This window comes from Alligator sinensis, unplaced genomic scaffold, assembly GCF_000455745.1.
Source record: "Alligator sinensis unplaced genomic scaffold, ASM45574v1 scaffold46_1, whole genome shotgun sequence".
Lineage (NCBI taxonomy): Eukaryota > Metazoa > Chordata > Crocodylia > Alligatoridae > Alligator > Alligator sinensis.
The window spans coordinates 138,606-163,949 of NW_005841907.1; the positions used below are offsets into that span (position 1 = coordinate 138,606).

The window sequence follows — 25,344 nt, forward strand, 5'->3', positions numbered from 1 at the left end:
GATTACACTGCAATCTGTAGGATAGTCATGCTCTAATTCTTTTGCCCTTAAATCACCATTAACTTTAATCCTGAAGTACGGTTACTTACATGCTTGAACCTTGGCACAAGTTTACCTATTGAATCAGGTCTTTATGGCTGCTTACAGATTTAGAAAAAAATGGAATCAGCTATTAGATAAAAATGCCAAAAAGCCCCGCTGAAGCATGCGAGTAACACAGATGCTGGGGAGTTGGGTCAAACTGATGTGATGTCTCTTTCGGTAAAGAATTCGTTTTATTTTTTTCCTCCCATGCCTCTCAGAGCCCCATAAGGCTAGATACAGATGTTACACTTATTGAACGATAAGCACGATATTGCACGATAAGCACACAGAAAGCACTCTACTGTCATAATTGGATAGATGTTTGTGGCACACAGAGCGCTTTAAAAATGGCAGATCCCAATCTAAGATAACCCTGGATGGATGTAGTATCAAACTAAAGTGCTTTAGGTTAGAGCACTTTATTAAATGTCTGTACCAGATCCCATTGTAACTCAAGTTTGATCACAGTCCCCCAGCAACTGAGGGCTCCCTCGCAGGGTGGTGTGCTAGCCTTGGCTGGTACTCATATGTTTCAGGTGAGCACCAGCCCAGCCCCACCCCCAGGCTGTAGATTAAAAAGGCTCTATCTCCTCCCTGCATGACTGGGCAGTGGGGATGGGGGCTGGGAGAAGAGAGCTGCTTTGCTATGTGGACCTGGCCTGGGCCCCTCAAAGACCTGAGCCAGCAAGCTGGGCAGGTGGGTCAGCTATGTGGATCTGTGCAGCAGAGCTCCTCCATTCCCTCCACCCCGACCCCCAGTTCCCAGCAGAGTGAAAAGCTGTGTATGCTCTGAGCTGCAGCTCCTGGCTGCAGCTGGAGGAATGGAGCCCCACTCTGTGCCAACCCAGCTCAGCCCCCCGCAAGACCCAAGCCAGCAACCTGGGGGGCCCGTGTAGCAAGGGGCCTCCATTCTTCTCCTTCCCCTTCCTCTCATTGCTGCCAGCTGGGGGGTGGGGGTGGGGGGGCAGGGCTGAGGAGAGGGCCCCCCTGGGAGGTGTGGAGAAGCCCAGGCTTCTGGCCTTGGCCAGTGCAGGCTGCTTCATTGATCCTCTCCCCCCACAGACTCTTCTGCCTTGGGCTTTTTTGAATGTCTGTACTTAGCCTAAATGACTATTCAGCTCATATGATCATGCTGTTCTCCTCAAAGTCCAAGTGGGCCAAAGGGCAGATTTTAACCCACTGCTTTTGTAAATTTTCATGTTTCTTTTGAAGTCACTTTATCCATAACAAAGAGCTGAGGGTAAGTTCTCAGGTCAGTCCTTGGCTGCTGAGCAACTACAAATCTTTACTGAGTTTGTGTGACATACCATGATTGGACTTTTTCTTTTCTCTAGGCTTGATATTTAGAGATGTCATGGGGGTATGGGGGCAGGGAGGGGGGTGTTCCAAAATAGCTGTTTTCAAATACTTTGAAAGACTGTCATAAAGCAAAGGTAGAATAACTGTTCTCACTCACCAAAGGAGGCAGGATGCAAGGCAATAAGTTTAAATTTCAGCAAAGTAGATTTAAATTAAATTTAAGAAAAGAACTTCAGGAGAAGAATGAAACAAGCTGCCTGTGAACTCTCTTCCATTTTGTTGTCTGTCTTGGATAGTTTAGGAAAAGCATATTCTACATCTGTGCAGGGGGTTAGGTGAGCTAACTCTTGAAGTGTGTTCTCCTGCCACCCCAAACTATAATTGTATAAGTTATTACTTATGATTTGAATTAGTGGTTGGTTTTGCTATTGATATAGATTCAAATTATGATCACAGTTCTCTTAGCAAGGAGAATATGAGATCCAGTAGACTGCATAAATGAGCCAGTCACTAGTTTGGCCAACTAATTCTGGGAAAAGTTAGTCTGGGCCATTGCCAAGGGGAAGCATTTTAGGACAATGATCGCACATATCCAAGAGGACTTTTAAACTCTAATGGGCTCTGTATTGCAGAATCAGTTATGACTTGGTGTGGGTCTGTAGTTATCAGCCATCATGTTTATATTTCAGCCACAATGGTCATAATCAAGACAATGTATGAGACTCATCCTTTATTATGTAGAAACAAAACAAACCCCCATCCCAAACTGAACACCTCTGAAGCATTTTCCTACTAGTTCTAGGTTGCCAATGAATCTTTGAAAACACAAAGCAAGCATGCTCTTTTGGCTTAAAAGAATAAACATTTTATTTATCTGAAAGAGCTCATGATTTTAAGCTGATCTCAAGATCTTGAGATCCTGACAATATTTATGAATACTTTGGGTTGTAAGTATTGGCACTGTAATTCACTATGTCTCTTAGATTCATAGATGCTACGGTCAGAAGGGACCTCAACAAATCATTGAGTCTGACCCGCTGCCTGGGCAAAAAACAGTGCTGGGGTCAGATGCAGGAAAGAGTGCTGGGGTCAGACGACCCCAGCTAGGTGTTGGTCCAGTTTGTACATATGCATTTCTGTTGCTGTTTGTGACAAATAGGCATGGATATTTGGTTTCTCGGGGACAACTGGCAACGGCACCTTGTGCTGCTGCTACTTGCCCCTGGGAATACCTGTGCCACGTTCCCTCTGGTGCATGGCAGGTTACCCTGTATGGGGTAGGGGAGGCTGGCCCCAGAAGCCTTACCTGGGGTCCTGGTGGCCTCCTGGGCTGCAATCAGCAATGATCGTGACACTTGGAGCCTGGCTGGTAGCTGGAGTGTGGCTCGAGCCAGCCAGGCTCTGGTTTTGGGTAGCGCACACTGTCCCAGTGTGTTCCACCCTGTTTTTTTTTGCATGGATTTTTTTGACCCCAGGATTTCCAAGCGTCAACCTCCCCACCGCCAATACTGCTACCTTAAGGAGACTATCTGTATGTGCCGCATGTGCGCTCATTTGGACAGCTATTCTGGCACTTCCAGAGTAGAAATAAAACAAACAAATTAAAAGCTTAATGGATTATGTGTTAATGGTGTATTAATAAATCTCTTCCCAAATAATATCAAATTAGTATCACTAGCACAGTGCCAGCATTTAATGACCTTATTTGCCACTATTTTCATAATGTACATCAGCCCTGGAAATGTAACTTTGTATTTATAAAAGTGACCTAAAAGCAACTTTAAGAGAATTTGAGTTGGTTGAAAATCATGCTGAAGTGCATATCAATATTTACACACTTGTTATGAAGAAAATCCTAAGCACTGCACTCAGGGTCTATTTGACTTTATCAGCAACTGCAAGGGTGGAATTGGTTTTATGGTTCCCTGAACCTGACTTTCAGTGAACATATTCAAAGTTTTACTCTGTTTTAGCTCCCACGTTATCTTTGGAGAACAGTATGAGTAACAAAGCAGGGTTCTGATTCTGCCAAGTATTCAGTATGAGGAGGCCATAGAGCTTGTGCGGGACATCTCTGGTTTGGCAAATTGGCCTCTCATGGTAGGAAGAATACATGTAATACTGCCTTTTCCTTTGTGTTTTTTACAGTGCCAAACATACTATTGGTAAAAAATAAAATGTGATTAATTAAAGAAAGCGAACCAAGTTAATTGCAATCCCAGTACCTGGCTAGTAGGTTTTTTCTATAATTTTACAGCATTAGCATAGACAAAATAGGCCATAAGTGACTGACTTGTTCTTCCATCACTCTGCCACTGTAAAAAGATCTCTTTAGCAGGTAAAAAGATATCTATTTTAGGGCCCCTTCATTCCGCTGAGGCCTTTGAGGAAATATGAATCCTTTTCTATTCCATACAGGTTTATCATGCCAGTTCAGATGCCTTCACAATATTCAAGTACCTTCCATTAGTACGATAAATGATGTGACAAACATTTGTAACCTGTGGTTTGTTCACTCCTGCAGGAAATTGTTTCATTGGATAGTACTCTGTGTTCATATCAGCAAAAACTGCCTGAATCTTGGAGCTGAACGTGGTGGGATGGACAGATGTGGCTCAGGGGAAGGGAAGGCTAACCTCCCTGGGTTACTGCTGATGCTGCTGTAGCACTGAAAGCTCTACTCCAGTGGCAGCAGTCCCATGACTGCAACCCAGTGCCCCATTTGCTCCCTTCCCCTTTCCTCTCATACATACATATTGGTTGTAGGGCTGCACAACTCCTTGAGTGGGGTAGGGGAGCACCATTCTTCTCACTCCACTTGCTCCCTGCCCCCCCAGGTTGGCACAGTGCTGCCCTAGCCAGCTCCTCTGGCCGGGCAGGATGAGTACAGACCTTTCCCTCCACCCCCTGGCAGGAGGGGAAAGATATCTTGGTGCGTCCTCGTATTTGGTGCTTGGGGCAGGTGCCCCACTTGCCTCACCCTAGTTAGTGCCTAAGGAGCAGAACTTTTGACTGTTGTCCTCTGCACAGCACGTCAGGTTATCTTATTAGGCAATGGGAGAGTCCCTGATTCAAGATAAAGCCGCTGAATCCCTTGATGATAAGGACATAGAAATTGACTTGATATTTCAGGAAGGGCAGTGTAGAGAGTAATGAGTCATGTCCCTAGTTTTTGGGCATGGACAAGCATTCATTTGTAGTGCTATGAATGGGGTAGCCGGGTGTTCTAGCTCCCTGACTGAATAACTACAGAGTAACCTCAAAGATGAGCTGTCCAGCCCGGGGGCAATAAAGGATTTCTTCTTGGGGCTTCCCACCCCCACGGGAAACAATTTGAAAGCCTGATATCTCTCCTGCTGGAGGTGGGGGTAATAAGGGCAACACTTGGCTGAGGCTCTGTGTATTAATTGAGGTTCCACAGTGAGGCTGTCCTCAGTGTGATAGCTGCAGTTTCCCAGAAGAGGAAGGGGAAGTGGGGAGGCAGGTGCTGAAAAATAGTATCAGCTAAAGACTGCCCCTTACCACCTGTGGGTGCGTCCACACATGCAAGCACGTGCACTTGCAGCAGCTCAAATAGAAGCAGTGCAAATTTGAGCAGGGTCTTTTTGCTTCAGCGCACGTGCTCAGACATGCACTTTGGTGCGGAGCAAATTGTGCCACTAGGGGCAAAATAACCCTGCCTGGCTCCTCCCGGATCTGCAGCCAGGGGAAGCTAGCACCCGGGGCCAACACCTGTGCTGTCCCCAGCAGCATAAAAAGCTGCCCTATCCTGGCCTCAGCAGTATAAAAAGCCACCCTGGCAAGTAGCTCAGGGCTACTCACTCTTAGGAGCTTCTGGGGTCCAGCCAATTGGTACCTGGGGACACTACCCCTTGTGGCAGATGGACTGCTGAAACAGCCCTGAGAGTTCCCTGCACCCTCTACATACTGCAGTAGTCTGGCAGTGGGGGCTGCTGCCTGGCTATGGCCTGCTGCCCACCTACTAGACCCGGATGGGGACTGCACAGCCAGTAGAGGCATCTGTCCCTCTGGGCCAGCTGCCAGTGGACTGTGGTTGCAGGGTTGGCCTCTGTGCGGCACTACTTCCATGTGTACTCCTTGCCTGGCCGTCTGGGCAGCTATCGCCCAGAAGATGTTCTGGGTGTGGTGGCCTGCTTTGAACTGTCAAAGCATGTCCTCCTGGCCCCATTTGGCCAGGAGGTCAGCCAGAGCCAGCTGGGTCCAAGGTGCCAGCTCTGAGTAGGCAGGGTCTTGCCACTGGCCTCCTTAGCAAGAATTCTGGTGTTCCCTATTGGAAAACTGAAAAATCCCTGATAAAAAAAATCCCAAAGTCACTCTGTAAAATGCCCCCAAATCCATGTTCCTCCACAAGTAAAACAAAAGACCACTATAAAAAGAGAGAGAGAGAGAGAGCGAGCAATCAGTTGGACAATGCTTTATTGATATATCTTACAGTGTTAAAGCCAGTTTCTTATCATAATAATAAAGTGAACGCTAAATGCATCTTTCCTGAATACATATTTTGCTGCCCTCCCACTGAGTGATGGCCCCCACAGAAGGAGTTTAGCCCCCCAACAGGGGATTTGGCCCCCACACAATGGCTATGGCCCCCCAACAGAGGGATCAGCCCCCACACAAGGGCTATGGCCCCCCAAAAGGGGGTTCAGCCCCCCAACAGGGGGTTTGGCCCCCACACAAGGGGTACAGCCCCCTAATAGGGGCCAAATGGCCCCCACAGGGGCTACTACCCCCCCAGGGTGGGGCCATTGGGGGGTCCCTCCCTGTTGTCCCCTCCCCCCTCCTCCAGTCCTTCTCCCCCCCAACCCCTTACTTACCAGCACCGGAGTCCTGGTGCTGAAACATGCAGCCTGGCTGGCTGCGTGTTTCAGCACCAGGGTGAGGGGCCAACCATAGAGACGCTCTGGCAGCCAGAACATCTCCATGGAGGACCCAGCCTCCGGTTGCCTAAGGGCATGGTCCTGGACCGCTTTTTTAAACTTTGAGTTTTTTAGACCCAAACTTGTATCTCAGGGAACATTTTTTCATTCCTGAATGTGCCTGTTGCCCTGCCTCAAAAGGGTTTGAGGTGGGGCAAGAGGCACATGCATGCTTGTCTGGACGCACCCTGTGGGGTTAACACAGCAAGAACTGCTTGCCTGGCTCCTGCCATCCCTAGACCAGATCCCCCACCAGGACTCTTGCAATGATGGCAGGAATTTCCTTACCCTAAACCTAACCTTCTCCCCTACCCCTGCCAGCCTGCTGATCTCTGGAGTTGGGCAGGCATGTAGCTGCTTTGGCCCTGACAGAGCCGTCCCGACTTGCCTCTGCTGCTCTGCTGCCTCCCTGTGAATTGCTGCTGCCACTGTTTTAAGGGCCCCAGAAAAATGGGTCATTTTTGTGTTGTAGAATCTTTTCTAAGGTCACTCACCCTGTTTCACATGGGTTTTCAAAAACCCATCAGTTGATAGTAGTCTGCAGTTACTATTGTTCCAGACTAAAAACTGACTCTGTATCCTATCAGCTGCTGCTTCCCTTACCTGCAGTTAACTGTACTTCCATCTTGTACTTTTTATTTTTGATATCTATATCTATTCTCATTAAACATCTTTCCAATTTTATCTTCTCTCTCCCATTTATACCTTGTGTTCTTGTCACAGCTGGATATCCTATTATTTTCCCCCTTCTTGAGGTTTCTTCTTCTGGCAAGGAATCAGACATTAGAGTTGGAGAGACCTAGTAGGTGGGCTGGTCCATATTTTTATTGGAGTGAAAGTGGCTCTTACAGTAGTTACTAGGGCCTTGTTTCTATACCATTTCTTCCCTGGTTTTGTTTTGCCCCTTTCTTCCCTTCCTCTCCTCCCACTCCCACTTTGAGCTTATCCTACTCCAGTTCCTTTTCTTGGTACTTCTAACCATCTATTTATTTCTTCCTCCCTTGCTCTCAGTTGCCTTAAAGTTCCACTGACCAACTGGCTAATGAGGGATTTTTAGGATTACTAACTTCATTGTCAGTGCTCCCACTGAGCACTGACAATGCTGTTTTCTGGTCCTCTCAGTGGTGTGGGATCACAGAATTTCACCAATGGGCTGCTTTCTTTTATGTGAGAGGCAAGGATTTCTTAGGACTAACTGCATATAGGATAGAGTTAGATAAGCTTTTGTGATGGGCTAGCTGGCAGTGACCTAGCCCAGGGGTTTTGAAAGGGCAAAAGATGATTGGAGGACTTGGGATTCCCTTTACTCACCAATCAGGTCCCAGAGACTCACCCCTCATGTCCCCTGATTGGCCCCTTGGGTCACCTGGAGGGGGATAAAAGAGGCAGCACAGCTGACTCAGGGAAGAAACCAGCGAGGGACCATGAGGAAGGAGCTTCAAAGAGCTGGCAAGAGCTGAGCCAGTGGGGCGGAAGCAGTTTCCCCAGAAGAGCCTGAAGGCGCAGGACCTGCAGGCAGCAGTTGGACCCTCAGCAGCGCAGCGTGTGGCCAGCAGGAGAGGCTTCTTGCTGGGCTCCAGGATCCCCTATGAGAGGCTGTGGCCAGCAGGAGAGGCTTCCCACTTCAGCAAGGATCTGAGCAGCGACCTGAGGGGTTCCCAGCTCGGCTTTCAGCTCCTCCAATCAGAGACCAGGCAGCTCGACAAAGTTCAAGTCCCAGGTTTGGTGGTTTGGGGTGAGTGAGCTAACTAGGAAAAATTCCTCTTGCAGTGGAAAGGGGCCATTGTGTTTTCTCCCTTTCCAGGTACCTAGGCCCTATATTTCTTTGTCCTTTGACATTTTGTATTTTGTGCCTTATTATATTTCCCCAACCAGTATTGTTTGTTCTGCTGTTTGTGTTTTATATTTTGTTAACCCTGTCTTTTGCCAATGACTGTAAGTGTCTAACCTTTGTTGAATCCTGCCCTTTGGGGAATTGTAGTGTCCACTATACCCCCTGATTATGCCTGTTACGTTCCCAGTATTGTTTCCACATTAAAAGGTATATGATTAAGTCCCCAGTGGTGGTCTGGCTCTGCTCTATAGGGGAAGGAGAGTCCCTACACCTCCCACAGCGCTTGTGCACCTGCTTTGATCCCTTCAATTGGAGAGGGGGTACCTTTTGGAGTACCGTCCCAGGTTACACTTTCAAACGCAGTTCTTCATCAGGTCTGGGGAGTGAAAGCCAGAACAGCATAGTAAAGGCCAGCATAGCATAGCTTTCACTCCTCAGATCCGATAAAGAATGTCTGACTCTCTTCTAACTATGCAGTTGGTCCCAAAAAAAGATATTTCCCTAAGAAGTCCTTGACTCTCATACAATTCCTGGATGATCACAGCCACAATATCACTCTAACACTGTTGTAACATGGCAGGTATCTTCTTTCTTTTAGTAACTCTAATGACCTATTTTCTCCTACCACAGTGAATGGAAAAGATTTACTAGTACAATGCTAGTAGTATCCTGTATAGGTTGTGGGGCACTACTGTTTTTATCACAGTAAATAGACTATCTTGAATGTTTCCTTACCTTATTGTCTTTTCCATACGTTTCTGACACAGTGGAAGATCTAATAAACATCCTTTCATGCTGTTATCAGTTATTCCCTGGGACTCTAAGCATAGGCTGGGATGTCCAGTATAACCAATGAAGTGGGCTAGGTTTGAGAAGACTTTAATGTTGTTTTGACAAGCTTCATATTTTTAAAGAGAGCAGGGAACTTGAGCTATGAAGTCTCCATGTAATTGGTGCTGGTGATGTAATGCAGAACTTGATAAATTAGATGAAACTGATGCTGATAATTTATGTGAAGAATTGAAATGATTTACTGCTAGGTGAGAGTGCACAGTAATCTTGTACATGATAAAAATGATTTTCATATGATCTCTCCACCACACTCTCTAGGAACTCATCTGAATGCCTAGGTGTGGTTTCTAAGTTACTATTTTTTAATGATAAAGCTACTTATTTTATTATAATACGCAGACAATTTTCTGATCATAGAATCATAAGAAAGTAGGACTGGTAGGCTCCCCAGAAGGTCATCTAGTCTACACCCCCACTCAAGGCATGATTGTCCCTAATTAAATCAGGCAAGTGCCTGTCCAACCTGCTCTTGAAAACTTCCAGGGTTGGAAATTCTACAATTTTGTGAGGTAGCCAGTTCCAATGCTTGACCACCCTCATAGTCAGAATATTCCTCCTAATCTCCAACCTAAATTTCTGCTGGTGTAGCTTGAGGCCATCGTTCCTAGTCTTGACCCTTACGGCCACAGAGAAAAGCCCATCTTCATGATACGTGGCAGAAGGCCAGGGCTAATGAGGCTTAGACTGCCCCTCCCCCCCACCTAAATGTGGCTGCACTGCTCCAGTGCCACCGCCATGCCCTGCTGGTGCAGCACTGTGCCCAGTGCCTCCACCATGCGCCAGCCCTGCAATGGTCCCCTGCATCCCCAGCCCCCATAAATAATATTTTCACCCTCCTCTGCTGATCTCCATCCTCTCTGTAATTGCCCTTCAGGTAATTGAAGACTGATATCAAATGGCCTCTCAGTCTTCTCTTCTCCTGACTAAATAACTCTAGTTCTTTCAGCCTGTCCTCATAAGTCATACTTTATAGGCCTCTAGTCGCTTTTGTTTTTTTCTATTGAACCCTTTCTAAACTGTCCACATCTTTCTTGAAGTGTGGGGCCCAAAACTGGACACAGTACTCCAGGTGACGCCTCACTAGCACTGTCTAGAATAATTTCTCTTGATTTGCCAACTCCTGTTAATATAACCCAGGATGCTGTTGCCTTATTTTACAACAAGGACATGTTGTTGGCTCACTTATGATCTACTGTAACCCCCAGGTCCTTCTTTGCAGTACTGCAGCCTTGGTAGTCGTTTCCCAGTCTGTATTTGTGCATGCATCCCAAGTGCAGGACTTCACACTTGTCCTTGTTGAATCCTATTTGATTGATTGTGGACCATTTCTCCAGCCTATTCAGGTTATTCTGGATCCCAGCTCTGTCCTCCAGAGTGTCTGCAACTCCACCCAGTTTGCTATCATCTGCAAATTTGCTAAGTGTGTATTCAATCCCATCATCTAAATCATTAATGGAGATGTTGAACAATACCAGGCCCAGGACAGACCCCTGGGGAATCCTACTTGACATCTCCCACGTACACATTGAGTCATTGATGTCTACTTGTTGATACAATCATCCAACCGGTTATGTATCCACCTTCCATCTAGGCTGTATTTCCATAGTTTGTTAATGAGAATGGCATGGGAGACAGTGCCCAAATCCTTGCTAAATTCCAGGTATATCACATCCATTGCTCCCCCCATCCACAGAGTTTTTCCCCAATTACTGTATTTCATTGTTGCTTGCTATAAAAGTGTTTCTCACTTGGCTTGAGACATTGGCTAGGGACAGACATTCAAAAAGCTTGAGCTTGAATTTATTCAATCTTTGTAGGTTAGTTTAACTTCCCTCTGTAGATTGAACCAATTTGCAAGTGAATAAAAATTCACTTTTGAATCCAGAAATGCAGGTGCATGCCTACAGTGGCTCAGGCTGGAAGGTGGGGACACTAGAGTGAGCCCTTGGCAGAGGGGAAGCTGAGCTTGGGGGTGGGTGGAGTTGTCAGGCCCCTGTGGGCCTGAGTATGATTGCAGAGGGGTTTAAACCCCCAGCCTGGCCTGTAGGGACCCCTGCTGGTATGTGCCTGGAGGGGGAGGAGGGAAGCAGCCCCTTAACCCCCTCTCACTTGCTCGCTGCTCCAGCAGCAGGAGTGGGGGAAGGGCCAGATGCCAGTAGCCTGACAAGAAGGGAAGGTTTAATCCCCCCGCATTGCAGGGTTGGGGTGGTATGGGCACTGATAGGCTCCACTCTTGCACCTGGGACCATGGCAGCCAGATGCCAGTAGCCTGGTGCGGGGAGTATTAATCCCCCCATTAGGGCCATCCCAGGGTGGGGGAGGTGAATTGGGGCAACTGCCCCAGGCCCCATGCTTTGTGGGGGCCCTGCGGAGCTGGGCAGAGTAGCTGCATCCAACTGATTGCTACTGCTCCCCCGCTGCTGCTCTTGCTGGTGATGGCAGCGGCATCTTCTTTGGGTCTGGGGCACATGGGATTGGAGTGCAGGATGGGGCCCAGGCCCCACACCCTGCTCTGGTTGGCTCTGCCCCCCCATTGCAGGTGGCAGTGGTGCAGGCATTGACACAGTGCTGGCTCTGTACCATGCAGAAGATCCTCTCAGGCAGGGCATGCACCGTAGCACTCAGGCTGAGTCCCTCAGAGAAGGGGTGAGCTGGTTGCAGGGAGGGGTTGGGAAGGGGGGATGTGACCTGGCTGCTGGAGCGGAGGGAGAGTGGGGGGAGCTGGGGCTAATCATACAGCCCGACTCACATCCCTCTTCCCTGTGCCTCTCACTGTAGCAGTGAGCCTGGGGCTGGGATGACCCTAGGGGGTGGGGTTCAGTGCTTGCTGCCACCTGCATTCAGCCCTGTGCAGGGGCCATGGTTTGTAGATGGACAGCAGCTGGAGCGCGGCTCCCTGCCCCCTCCCTCTCCTGGCAGTGGAAGCAGAGTGAACCATTGTGGTGGGCAGAGCTGAGGAACCTGTCACCTCTTGCCTGCTTGCAGTGGTGCTGTGTGCTCAGGGTGGGCTGCCATGGGCCAGTCGCTGTCCACACTCCTGGACTGCAAGACCAGGCCAGACTGGGCTGCACTCCAGGGCTGTGAGACCAGGTTGGACCGGACTGTAGCAGTTCATTGCTTCCCCCTGCTGCTGCCCACACCCCTGGCCTGCAGCAGCCTGTCCTGAGGGCCCAGTGCTGCTTTGAGCAGGCTGTGGGTGACAGGTGCCTCACCTTCCCTCATCATGATGGTTTGCTCTGCCACCACTGCCAGGAGAGGGAAGTGGTTGGGGAACCACGCTCCATCTGCACTCCACCTGCAAACTGTGTCATGGGGCTGGATGCAGGTGGTGGTGGGCACTAACCCCTACACCTTAGGGTCGTTCCAGCTTGGGTCACGTTGGTCAGGCTTCATGATTATCTCTGTCTCTCTCCCACATCCCCTCCATGCCTGCACTCAGGTCACATCCCCCATCCCTACTCCCTCCCCATGCATATATGAATATGTATATAGTGGTGGTTCATTTTAATCATGGAAAAATGTAGACTTTGGGTTAATTTTTTAAATCTGAAATATGGGGACTTTTTTTTATCAGAGAAAACCAGAATTCCTGGTGATCAATGATTCCACTGTCCTTGATCCTCTCACCATGACCCTGGATGGCAGTGAGGTCTCAGCAACTACTACTGCAGTTTCTCATGGACTGTGAGCTCTGAGCTCACCAGTGTGGGGTTTGCTCAGGGTTCCTGGTTTCAAGCAGGTCCAGAGCCTGCTGCTCTTTATTCTTCCCCTTCCTCCTCCCCTCCCTCTGCTGATTTCAACAACAGGAAAAGGAGGAAATGGGGATGAGCAGCACGGAGCCTCTGGAGCTGAGTAAAAGCGGGGGGCTGCACATTACTGGTTGGTCCTCCATTCTCCCCTTCCTTCCCCCTCCACTTTCCCCCCACCCCTTCTGTAGGGGAAAGGAGGAAAGAGCAGCAGGCTCCAGAGCTGCTTGAAAGCAGGGGCTCAGGCACAGCCTGTGTCATTCAGTGTCACTCAGAGCTCTAGTTTCCAGGTCATAGCTGTATTGGCCTAGACTAGAGAGGAAAAAGCAATTGGGGCTCATGGGAGAGGTCATATATTTTATTAGACTAACAAGATTTTTGCAAAAACAAATTATTTAATTTGCAAGCTTTTGGGCACAAGCACCCTTCATCAGGCATTGGAGAAAAGATTGTAAAAGTTCTCCTGGGTAGAAATGAAAATTCATATTTCATAGGATTTCACAGAGGAGTCAATAGATGGAAAGCTCCTCTGGGCAGACTGTTCTTAGCTTGTAAGAACTCGGAGCTCTCTGCACATGTGGAGCTCCCAGCAGGAGCTGCATTGAAGTGGCAGTGAGCTGAGAGCTCACTGTGCATGTGGGGCACCACTGAAGTGAGGTGCCCCCCAGGATCTGCTCCTGGTCCCTGTCCACCCTACCCCTGTTGTGCATTTTTACCATGTGTGCCAGAAGAGGCTGGGGAGGAGAGAAGAAAATGAGGAAGAAGCTCCAGGCAGCAGACATTACTACCAGTGATCCTGCCTATTCCTCTCCTTGCCCTTGTACAAACTTTACATTTTTTTTCCTGCCTGTGCTTTGAGTTCAGTTTCCTCCCCCAGGGGAAGTGCTTGCCCTCCCGGTGGCCAGTCAGTGACCACATGGGGGGGGGCGGTCCCCCCACAGCCGCTCGCATGCGTTGACCCCAGAAGGAGTGTTTCCTCCAAGCTGGCTCTATGGGGGGACGCTGCCTGGAAGTGCCAGCAGTGTGCCTGCAAGGGCCAGGGACATGCCCAGAAATGCCAGCAGCACTTCTCCTGGGGCCCCCACTCCCTAGCTGGCCCTCTCAGGGCGGGCACCAGCACTGCTGCCTGCCCCCCTTGCCCACCACGTAAGCTGGGAATGCTTCTGTGAGGGGGTGCACGAGTGCTCTCAGGGGGTGCACATGTACCTCTATGCACACCCTACGTGTCACCACTACTCCCCACCCCTCTTTGGGCTACACATTTGCATTTAGTTATGTATTGTATTGTGGTAGCTAATTTTTTATTCTGTATTGCACTTTACATACAGCTACTTGTTTCTCAGTCCTACTCTGTACGTAGTTTTTATTCTTCTGGCTGCACTTCACAAACAGTTAACATTTTCTTTCTGGAGTTGTGCTATGTGCACAGTTTGTTTTTTATTGGTTTATTTAATTTCCCCCTCCCCCTTGTGATGGTTGGCTCAGCTTAGTCACTTTTAGTTTTGTTTGTTTGGGTTGGCTTGTTTCTGTTTGTGAGCAGTTGCTAAATTATTCATGTTTTCTATTCAGTAAAGTTCTCTGCATATTGAACTACTAATTGCTCATGTTTACTGCCCAATTTGGATGAAAGGGGCCATGCCAAAGGGTGTTTATAGCACTGTAAAAAAGAAAGCAACTCATCCCATGCCTCAGTAGATACCTTTGTTAGCCTGAGGTTGTTAGTGGGGATAAGTTAACTCATGATAATTTCCTTTGGCTTAGTGTAGTGGTGCTCAACCTTTCAGCCCTGAGCTAGATGAATGACTCAGGGCTGGCCTGCAGGACTAGTCTTATGCTAGATTGAGCTCCACATACCAGGACCTGTCTTGCACCCCCTAGGTCCTGCCTTGCACTACCCAGATTGGACCCTGTACATTCAGATAAGGGCCCGTGCACCTGATCTAGCATGCAGAACCATGATATCCATTACAGAAATTTGGCAGCTCAGGAGTGGCAATTAATGCTTCCACTGCTTTCTAAATTTTGGACTCACGAGGAGCTCTGCATCTTGGGTGACACGGTTCTGCAGGTTGGATCTGGCCCATGGATCTCATTAATCAGCAATGCAAGGCACATGAAGGAAGAGAATCTGCCCAAGAACTTGCATGGTGAGCCAATATATTCACTGAACTATGGAAAGGAAGGGGAGCAGTGAGAAGCTTTCACTCTTTATGTATCCACCTGCTAGAGCTAGCAGGCCCAATGTGATTGCCATTCAGAGGGTCACAACTAAGCAAGCTACCCACCAGTAGAAGTCCTGGTTGAAAATTTCAAGCAGGGGGGCCACCATGCAATATCACATAATGACATTTTCCTTCCTCAATACAGTTGCTAATTCAGCTTTGGGTTAAGTGTTTTCACTGCCTGTGCAAGTGCTAGAACTGTTAAGCTATTATATATCACTGCCATTCTAAAAGAAAAGAGTGAGCCAGTCATCCATACCCAAAAGTCTGGCTTAGGTGGCTACATCCAGGAGATTTGGGCCTTGAATCACACCTGATGAGGTAGCCCAATTCAGGCATCTGCCTATACCACTAAGTCTGTGAGAGAGATGTTATTTGCCACTCTTCTCTTTAGCATTTTCTATTGGCTAGCTTGGGTATCCCTGGATCAGCATACTGGCTGTTGTGAACCTTACTCAGAGTTGACTTACTCTCCCCATATGTTGTCTAGGGAGCTTAGGAAGCCTATCTTGGGTTTCATAGGTGACACGTAGGCGAGGCACAGGGGGGCATGTGCCCTACCCCCCCAAGACTGGCCACTGCCAAAGCTGCCGCCAGATTCTGCAGGTGGTCACTGCTCGCCACCCTGATGCCACTGCCACTGGTGTCTGCAAGTGGTCCCCGCTTGCTGCTCACCATGCCCGCCCCCACTGCCGCCACCACCACTGGCATCTGTAGGTGGTCCCCACTCGCCACTGATGCTGCCACCTACAAACGGTGCCCCCCCAGTCTCAGGAGGCACCAGTCATTCATGCTGGGTTTATGAATTTCTGTGAGCTGGGTGCTTAAAAATTAGGCACAATCCTGAGCATTATCGTTTCTAAGCCTCATTATGTATCTGGCCCTAAGTAACAAGATTGCCTAATTAGATTTTCCACCAGGGTTTGAAATCCAGTCTATATAGTCAAGTTAGAGATGACTTGTTGCTCTTCAAGAGCCCACAAGGGATTATTGTGATGTTTATTACTCCTATCTTAGGTCAATGTGAAGAGGGGAAACAATTTGTTTGCATGCTGAGAATCACACTTGAACTTGGGTCACCACCAAGACAAACACACGCATCCTCCAACCATAGCTGACACTTTTGACCTACATTTCCAAGAATAAGGATACAGAGGTACAAGGGGCTTGGGGTTGATTGCTACTTAGCATGAAGAGCTACACAGTGTTCTTAATCTTAGTTATGCATAGACATAGCCTCTGCTTACAATTCTGCCGCAGTGAAACAGCTTTGAGTTCCATGTTTCAGAGGACCAAGAGGCACAGGGTTTTTCAGGGTATGTACCTATGTAGCTTAGCTACCCAGTCCCACAAGCCTAAGCAGCACTTCACTAGAGTTTTCCTGGCTGCTAGGGTCTGGCCATTTTCCAAAGTGGTTTGCACAAATAAAAGCATGTCTTGGAGAATTGCTGAAATGATCCTCTACTTCATTGATCACATAATTGAGAGTTGTTATAGTAGAAATATTTGCCTTGTAACTCGAGGAATTGAGAGAGATTTCTAAGGAGGCTCAACAGTTTTAAAGTATTTAATGGGCATATTCTTTCTGTGATGCTTCTAATAATGAGCATGTTTACACTGCAGCCAAGCTCACACAAGCTTTAAACTAGATAGTGCAGTTACTGGTAGTAGTTTAGGTAGGGTTACCATATTTTTAGTTCCAAAAAAAGAGGACACCTGCTGCATGTATGTGAGGGCAGGGGATATGATTGTGAGGGGCAGTGATATGTTGGTGCCCTGGCCCTGCCCATTCCATTGCCCCTCACTCCCAAGCTAAAGCCCCCCCAGCCCTGTTGCTGCCTCTCACTCCTGGCCCAGGGACCCCTGGCCCTGTCAGTTCCCCTCACTCCCAACCCACAGTACCCTGCCCCCCTAGGCCATGCAGGTGCCCCTCACTCCCAACCTGCATTTCCCTGCCCTACATTCTAGACCCACAGTCCCCCCCCGCCCCTCACTAATCACAGCTCCTGCTCCCTGCATCTTCTGGCTGCCCTCCTCCCCTCCTGCAACCTTTTTCCTATATTGGGTTGCTGCCTACAGCCCAGCCCTTTCTACAAGTTCTAGTCCCACTCCCCAGGGTGACCAGATGCTGCTGCAAGAGGGAGAGGAAAAGGCAGGTGCTAGGACAGTGGGGGTGCCTTCTGTGCTATGGCAGAGAAACTAAACTGAACTTGGTAGGTGCTAGGACCCTGTGGACAGCTCCTCTGCTGCCAGGTGGCCACGGAGTTCCCTGCTGCAGCCCCAGTGACTGAACAGCTTCTCCTAGCACCGGCAGGCACTGCCCCCTCACACAGCTGAGCTGAGCAGAGCAAAATCCCGTACATTTGATCAGATTAAAAAAAACTGCCTGGATGGAGATCGGAGGATCAAAAAAGAGGATACATACAGGAAAACCCAGACACGTGGTAACCCTAGGGGTAGCTCAGACTTCAGCATGTACTGCGTGGTCATCCAGCTGGGATCCTGGATGACTGAAGTCTATGTTGGACTCTCTTGTGGAACAGACATCCATTTGCTTGCCTGCTTTACTCATTTATATTAAAGTAGTACCTAGAGGTCCCCCAAAGTTTCACTAGTACATTTATACTAAGAGACTGTTCCTGTCCCAACAGGCAAAGAATGATCCTAAAAGGCTCTGCCAAGAGCCTATGTATGCTCCATCCCACAAAAAATGGATGTAGTATAACTTCTTAGAAAGGTTGGCTCTGTGTTAAACAAGTACTCCCCAGCTAGAGTGCTTATTAATGCGTACCTGGCACTATGTTGAAGTGATAATGTTACATCTGCTTTGGGTGGCAGTGCCTGCAGAGCTGGTGTGCCATGCTTCACTCTGGTGCTCACTAACATGATCCTTTGGTTGTGTTTAGAAAGTCTGCAGTCTGAAAGACCAACGCAGGTAGTGTGGTAGTAAATGGTAGAAACAGGAAGGTAAGGAAGAGAAAGACGAGATAATGATTATAAGAACATGTTTTTATAAGACTGATGAGACTTTTGCTTGAAAAATGTTTTTTTGGGGAAAGTAGTATATATAAGTTTGATGGGAAGATGCACCTGCAATGACTAGAAAAGCAAACTGATTAACAACACATTAAGGAGGGGATCTCAAATCAATGTGAATTTATACAAACTTTCAGTGAAGCAATAAAGATTGTTAACATCATACCCAAATCTCTCAATTCACACTTGATTCATGTCCTGTAAAATGAAGTGGAATCTGATGTGAACATAAGCAGCTTCTCCTGCACAATGAAGTTTGATAGCTTTCATATGGAAATATATTAAAAAAAACCCAAACTTGCTGAACTGCAGTAAGAAGTTTGGAGTTTGCTTCTTGAACAATCTATAACACAAATCTCATTCTGGAGATAAAGACAGAGTGTACAAGCTGTCATATTATGCCAACATTTCAGAAAGCTAAATGAATTAAAAGTGTATTTTCAAGGTTATGATACTAACCTATTAACTGTGAGTGACAAAGTGTTGGCGTTCATCAAAATGCTTGATTTATACATTTCAAAAATAGCAGAAGGCAACTTGGCATTTTTCCTCATGTTGAAAGACTTTATTAATGAAAAACAGATTCAATCAAAGGACAACCAGAATGTTCGAGAATAACCTTCTGAAAAGCAGCAACAGGCACTTTCATTAAGTCCTCTGGAAATACATGTCCCAAGCCCTATAAATGAATGTGTAAGAAATCCATTTTATGACACTGTCATTTCTGATGCTGACCTTCCAGAGTAAATTTGGTAAAAAATTAATGGAATTTTCCTTTAGATCAATCACTACATGTACATTTCAAATGAAGCTCTTAGGTGAAATTCAGGCCTGTGACATAGGAATTAAATGGACCAGCAGTCCACCAGTCCAGTATTACATTTTGGAGTGCTACCAACAGGTGCTTAAGAAGAAGCCTTCACTTAAACGTGTGGGAGACTCTACCCTTCACATTACGTTTCATTCTATCCTCTTAAGTCTTGAATGCATGGGAGGATTCTTCCGCATTTTTTTTCAGTCTTTAAATATCTTGCCTTCATGTAACATAATTCTTTAGATTTTTTTTTGGCAAGTTAGGTAATCCTTTTCTGAAGATGGATTAAATCTTTTTTGGGAGATAAGGGCTATATTGATACATCAAAGGACACCCATTATAAGCTGTTAGGATGCAGCTGGTATATCTACAAATTCTGTAGCAACGCAAGTACAACAAAGCTACTTCAACTTTATTTCTGATTAATTCTGATTCTAAGTAAGGACTAATTAGTTAACTTTTACAGCTACATGATCATACAGATCATACAGCTGCATTGTAAGAGCTGATAGGCACTCCCAAGTGGCAGCTCCTCCCCTCCTTTTAAAGTTGCTAAAAAGTATGTTTGTCCATGTCCAAGTAGTCCAGAAAAAGGATTGTGTGGGTGATGCTATTTTTAGATGAACTTTTATGCTTTTGGCAGCCTTCCCATTGCTATCCCACACTGCAGTGCTTTGCAGTGGATCAATCTGTTCCTTTGTGTGCTATCTATTGCACGGAGGTATTGCTGGCTCAGTATCATCTCTTTCTTGAAATGCTGGGATTCAGACAGGGAGCTCCATTAGCAATACACACTTGGCATTGGAAGATATATCTTGTGCATCTCTATCCCCCTCTACACACATATTCCCAATTGCACCTCCATATGTTCATAGCAGGAAGTGCACTTGTGGGACCATGTGTTAGATCCCATCATGTCTTATTGCTGGTGAAGGGGCAGCCTGATCCTAGGGTACCATCTCTAGGGATGGCCGGAAAGCCCCTGGAGGCATTTCCCCTGACTGACCATGCTTTATGGGCAGTCGGCCCATATTTTCCTCTGCCATGCCTTGATGTTGCTATTATTTAGATATGGGAGGCCACCCTTGTCTTACTATAACATCCCCAGGTGTCTGGGGTCAATGCCCTATGGGTTAATTACATGACTTCAATCTACCTCTAAACCACACCCCACAGTTTAAGGGTGTTAACACTCTTGTTATATTATTTGTTATTTACCTAATCTCCCTCCCTCAGCCCTTCCCCAGGCTCTCAACACACTTAGCCCTTTCCTGGGCTCTCCACAAACTCCAGCCTCTTTACAGGCTCCTGGGCCTTCTTTGGTCTGACACAGTTGTCCCCCCTGGGCACTGGACCTTCCTGGTCTCCCCCAGGTGAGACTCTCCCAGACTCGCTCAACCCTTCTGCACTATCAGACTCCTTGGGTCTTTATAGGCTCCTTTCTGGGCTATCATCTACTTTGGTCTCTCATTCAGCCCCTCTTTGGGCCTCTCAACCCTTCTAATCCTGCTCTTTGTGGGCCTTCACCAGGACTCTGGGCCCTTTTGGTCCAGCTCTTTCCTTACCCCTCACTGGGCCTTTGGACCCTTTGGTCCCACTAGAACCTCCTTCCCATGTTTTTATCTCAGGGTGTGCTCCCCTAGCCTTTCCCTATGCCACTGGTGTCTGCAAGTGGTCCCCGCTTGCTGCTCACCATGCCCGCCCCCACTGCCGCCACCACCACTGGCATCTGTAGGTGGTCCCCACTCGCCACTGATGCTGCCACCTACAAACGGTGCCCCCCCAGTCTCAGGAGGCACCAGTCATTCATGCTGGGTTTATGAATTTCTGTGAGCTGGGTGCTTAAAAATTAGGCACAATCCTGAGCATTATCGTTTCTAAGCCTCATTATGTATCTGGCCCTAAGTAACAAGATTGCCTAATTAGATTTTCCACCAGGGTTTGAAATCCAGTCTATATAGTCAAGTTAGAGATGACTTGTTGCTCTTCAAGAGCCCACAAGGGATTATTGTGATGTTTATTACTCCTATCTTAGGTCAATGTGAAGAGGGGAAACAATTTGTTTGCATGCTGAGAATCACACTTGAACTTGGGTCACCACCAAGACAAACACACGCATCCTCCAACCATAGCTGACACTTTTGACCTACATTTCCAAGAATAAGGATACAGAGGTACAAGGGGCTTGGGGTTGATTGCTACTTAGCATGAAGAGCTACACAGTGTTCTTAATCTTAGTTATGCATAGACATAGCCTCTGCTTACAATTCTGCCGCAGTGAAACAGCTTTGAGTTCCATGTTTCAGAGGACCAAGAGGCACAGGGTTTTTCAGGGTATGTACCTATGTAGCTTAGCTACCCAGTCCCACAAGCCTAAGCAGCACTTCACTAGAGTTTTCCTGGCTGCTAGGGTCTGGCCATTTTCCAAAGTGGTTTGCACAAATAAAAGCATGTCTTGGAGAATTGCTGAAATGATCCTCTACTTCATTGATCACATAATTGAGAGTTGTTATAGTAGAAATATTTGCCTTGTAACTCGAGGAATTGAGAGAGATTTCTAAGGAGGCTCAACAGTTTTAAAGTATTTAATGGGCATATTCTTTCTGTGATGCTTCTAATAATGAGCATGTTTACACTGCAGCCAAGCTCACACAAGCTTTAAACTAGATAGTGCAGTTACTGGTAGTAGTTTAGGTAGGGTTACCATATTTTTAGTTCCAAAAAAAGAGGACACCTGCTGCATGTATGTGAGGGCAGGGGATATGATTGTGAGGGGCAGTGATATGTTGGTGCCCTGGCCCTGCCCATTCCATTGCCCCTCACTCCCAAGCTAAAGCCCCCCCAGCCCTGTTGCTGCCTCTCACTCCTGGCCCAGGGACCCCTGGCCCTGTCAGTTCCCCTCACTCCCAACCCACAGTACCCTGCCCCCCTAGGCCATGCAGGTGCCCCTCACTCCCAACCTGCATTTCCCTGCCCTACATTCTAGACCCACAGTCCCCCCCCGCCCCTCACTAATCACAGCTCCTGCTCCCTGCATCTTCTGGCTGCCCTCCTCCCCTCCTGCAACCTTTTTCCTATATTGGGTTGCTGCCTACAGCCCAGCCCTTTCTACAAGTTCTAGTCCCACTCCCCAGGGTGACCAGATGCTGCTGCAAGAGGGAGAGGAAAAGGCAGGTGCTAGGACAGTGGGGGTGCCTTCTGTGCTATGGCAGAGAAACTAAACTGAACTTGGTAGGTGCTAGGACCCTGTGGACAGCTCCTCTGCTGCCAGGTGGCCACGGAGTTCCCTGCTGCAGCCCCAGTGACTGAACAGCTTCTCCTAGCACCGGCAGGCACTGCCCCCTCACACAGCTGAGCTGAGCAGAGCAAAATCCCGTACATTTGATCAGATTAAAAAAAACTGCCTGGATGGAGATCGGAGGATCAAAAAAGAGGATACATACAGGAAAACCCAGACACGTGGTAACCCTAGGGGTAGCTCAGACTTCAGCATGTACTGCGTGGTCATCCAGCTGGGATCCTGGATGACTGAAGTCTATGTTGGACTCTCTTGTGGAACAGACATCCATTTGCTTGCCTGCTTTACTCATTTATATTAAAGTAGTACCTAGAGGTCCCCCAAAGTTTCACTAGTACATTTATACTAAGAGACTGTTCCTGTCCCAACAGGCAAAGAATGATCCTAAAAGGCTCTGCCAAGAGCCTATGTATGCTCCATCCCACAAAAAATGGATGTAGTATAACTTCTTAGAAAGGTTGGCTCTGTGTTAAACAAGTACTCCCCAGCTAGAGTGCTTATTAATGCGTACCTGGCACTATGTTGAAGTGATAATGTTACATCTGCTTTGGGTGGCAGTGCCTGCAGAGCTGGTGTGCCATGCTTCACTCTGGTGCTCACTAACATGATCCTTTGGTTGTGTTTAGAAAGTCTGCAGTCTGAAAGACCAACGCAGGTAGTGTGGTAGTAAATGGTAGAAACAGGAAGGTAAGGAAGAGAAAGACGAGATAATGATTATAAGAACATGTTTTTATAAGACTGATGAGACTTTTGCTTGAAAAATGTTTTTTTGGGGAAAGTAGTATATATAAGTTTGATGGGAAGATGCACCTGCAATGACTAGAAAAGCAAACTGATTAACAACACATTAAGGAGGGGATCTCAAATCAATGTGAATTTATACAAACTTTCAGTGAAGCAATAAAGATTGTTAACATCATACCCAAATCTCTCAATTCACACTTGATTCATGTCCTGTAAAATGAAGTGGAATCTGATGTGAACATAAGCAGCTTCTCCTGCACAATGAAGTTTGATAGCTTTCATATGGAAATATATTAAAAAAAACCCAAACTTGCTGAACTGCAGTAAGAAGTTTGGAGTTTGCTTCTTGAACAATCTATAACACAAATCTCATTCTGGAGATAAAGACAGAGTGTACAAGCTGTCATATTATGCCAACATTTCAGAAAGCTAAATGAATTAAAAGTGTATTTTCAAGGTTATGATACTAACCTATTAACTGTGAGTGACAAAGTGTTGGCGTTCATCAAAATGCTTGATTTATACATTTCAAAAATAGCAGAAGGCAACTTGGCATTTTTCCTCATGTTGAAAGACTTTATTAATGAAAAACAGATTCAATCAAAGGACAACCAGAATGTTCGAGAATAACCTTCTGAAAAGCAGCAACAGGCACTTTCATTAAGTCCTCTGGAAATACATGTCCCAAGCCCTATAAATGAATGTGTAAGAAATCCATTTTATGACACTGTCATTTCTGATGCTGACCTTCCAGAGTAAATTTGGTAAAAAATTAATGGAATTTTCCTTTAGATCAATCACTACATGTACATTTCAAATGAAGCTCTTAGGTGAAATTCAGGCCTGTGACATAGGAATTAAATGGACCAGCAGTCCACCAGTCCAGTATTACATTTTGGAGTGCTACCAACAGGTGCTTAAGAAGAAGCCTTCACTTAAACGTGTGGGAGACTCTACCCTTCACATTACGTTTCATTCTATCCTCTTAAGTCTTGAATGCATGGGAGGATTCTTCCGCATTTTTTTTCAGTCTTTAAATATCTTGCCTTCATGTAACATAATTCTTTAGATTTTTTTTTGGCAAGTTAGGTAATCCTTTTCTGAAGATGGATTAAATCTTTTTTGGGAGATAAGGGCTATATTGATACATCAAAGGACACCCATTATAAGCTGTTAGGATGCAGCTGGTATATCTACAAATTCTGTAGCAACGCAAGTACAACAAAGCTACTTCAACTTTATTTCTGATTAATTCTGATTCTAAGTAAGGACTAATTAGTTAACTTTTACAGCTACATGATCATACAGATCATACAGCTGCATTGTAAGAGCTGATAGGCACTCCCAAGTGGCAGCTCCTCCCCTCCTTTTAAAGTTGCTAAAAAGTATGTTTGTCCATGTCCAAGTAGTCCAGAAAAAGGATTGTGTGGGTGATGCTATTTTTAGATGAACTTTTATGCTTTTGGCAGCCTTCCCATTGCTATCCCACACTGCAGTGCTTTGCAGTGGATCAATCTGTTCCTTTGTGTGCTATCTATTGCACGGAGGTATTGCTGGCTCAGTATCATCTCTTTCTTGAAATGCTGGGATTCAGACAGGGAGCTCCATTAGCAATACACACTTGGCATTGGAAGATATATCTTGTGCATCTCTATCCCCCTCTACACACATATTCCCAATTGCACCTCCATATGTTCATAGCAGGAAGTGCACTTGTGGGACCATGTGTTAGATCCCATCATGTCTTATTGCTGGTGAAGGGGCAGCCTGATCCTAGGGTACCATCTCTAGGGATGGCCGGAAAGCCCCTGGAGGCATTTCCCCTGACTGACCATGCTTTATGGGCAGTCGGCCCATATTTTCCTCTGCCATGCCTTGATGTTGCTATTATTTAGATATGGGAGGCCACCCTTGTCTTACTATAACATCCCCAGGTGTCTGGGGTCAATGCCCTATGGGTTAATTACATGACTTCAATCTACCTCTAAACCACACCCCACAGTTTAAGGGTGTTAACACTCTTGTTATATTATTTGTTATTTACCTAATCTCCCTCCCTCAGCCCTTCCCCAGGCTCTCAACACACTTAGCCCTTTCCTGGGCTCTCCACAAACTCCAGCCTCTTTACAGGCTCCTGGGCCTTCTTTGGTCTGACACAGTTGTCCCCCCTGGGCACTGGACCTTCCTGGTCTCCCCCAGGTGAGACTCTCCCAGACTCGCTCAACCCTTCTGCACTATCAGACTCCTTGGGTCTTTATAGGCTCCTTTCTGGGCTATCATCTACTTTGGTCTCTCATTCAGCCCCTCTTTGGGCCTCTCAACCCTTCTAATCCTGCTCTTTGTGGGCCTTCACCAGGACTCTGGGCCCTTTTGGTCCAGCTCTTTCCTTACCCCTCACTGGGCCTTTGGACCCTTTGGTCCCACTAGAACCTCCTTCCCATGTTTTTATCTCAGGGTGTGCTCCCCTAGCCTTTCCCT

General features: G+C 46.9%; 1 long non-coding RNA gene across 2 annotated transcripts in view; it reads right to left on the bottom strand.

Annotated features, from left to right (window-relative positions):
* Positions 1-25,344, bottom strand: part of LOC112549428 — a 65,132-nt gene that overhangs the window by 23,847 nt on the left and 15,941 nt on the right. Inside the window, exon 3 of one of the 2 annotated variants that reach the window (XR_003092835.1) lies at positions 22,676-22,760. The exons of the other annotated variant lie outside the window; for it this stretch is intronic. This is a non-coding gene — a long non-coding RNA (uncharacterized LOC112549428). Of the gene's footprint in view, positions 1-22,675; positions 22,761-25,344 lie in introns of those variants that run through there. 2 annotated transcript variants of the gene reach the window in all.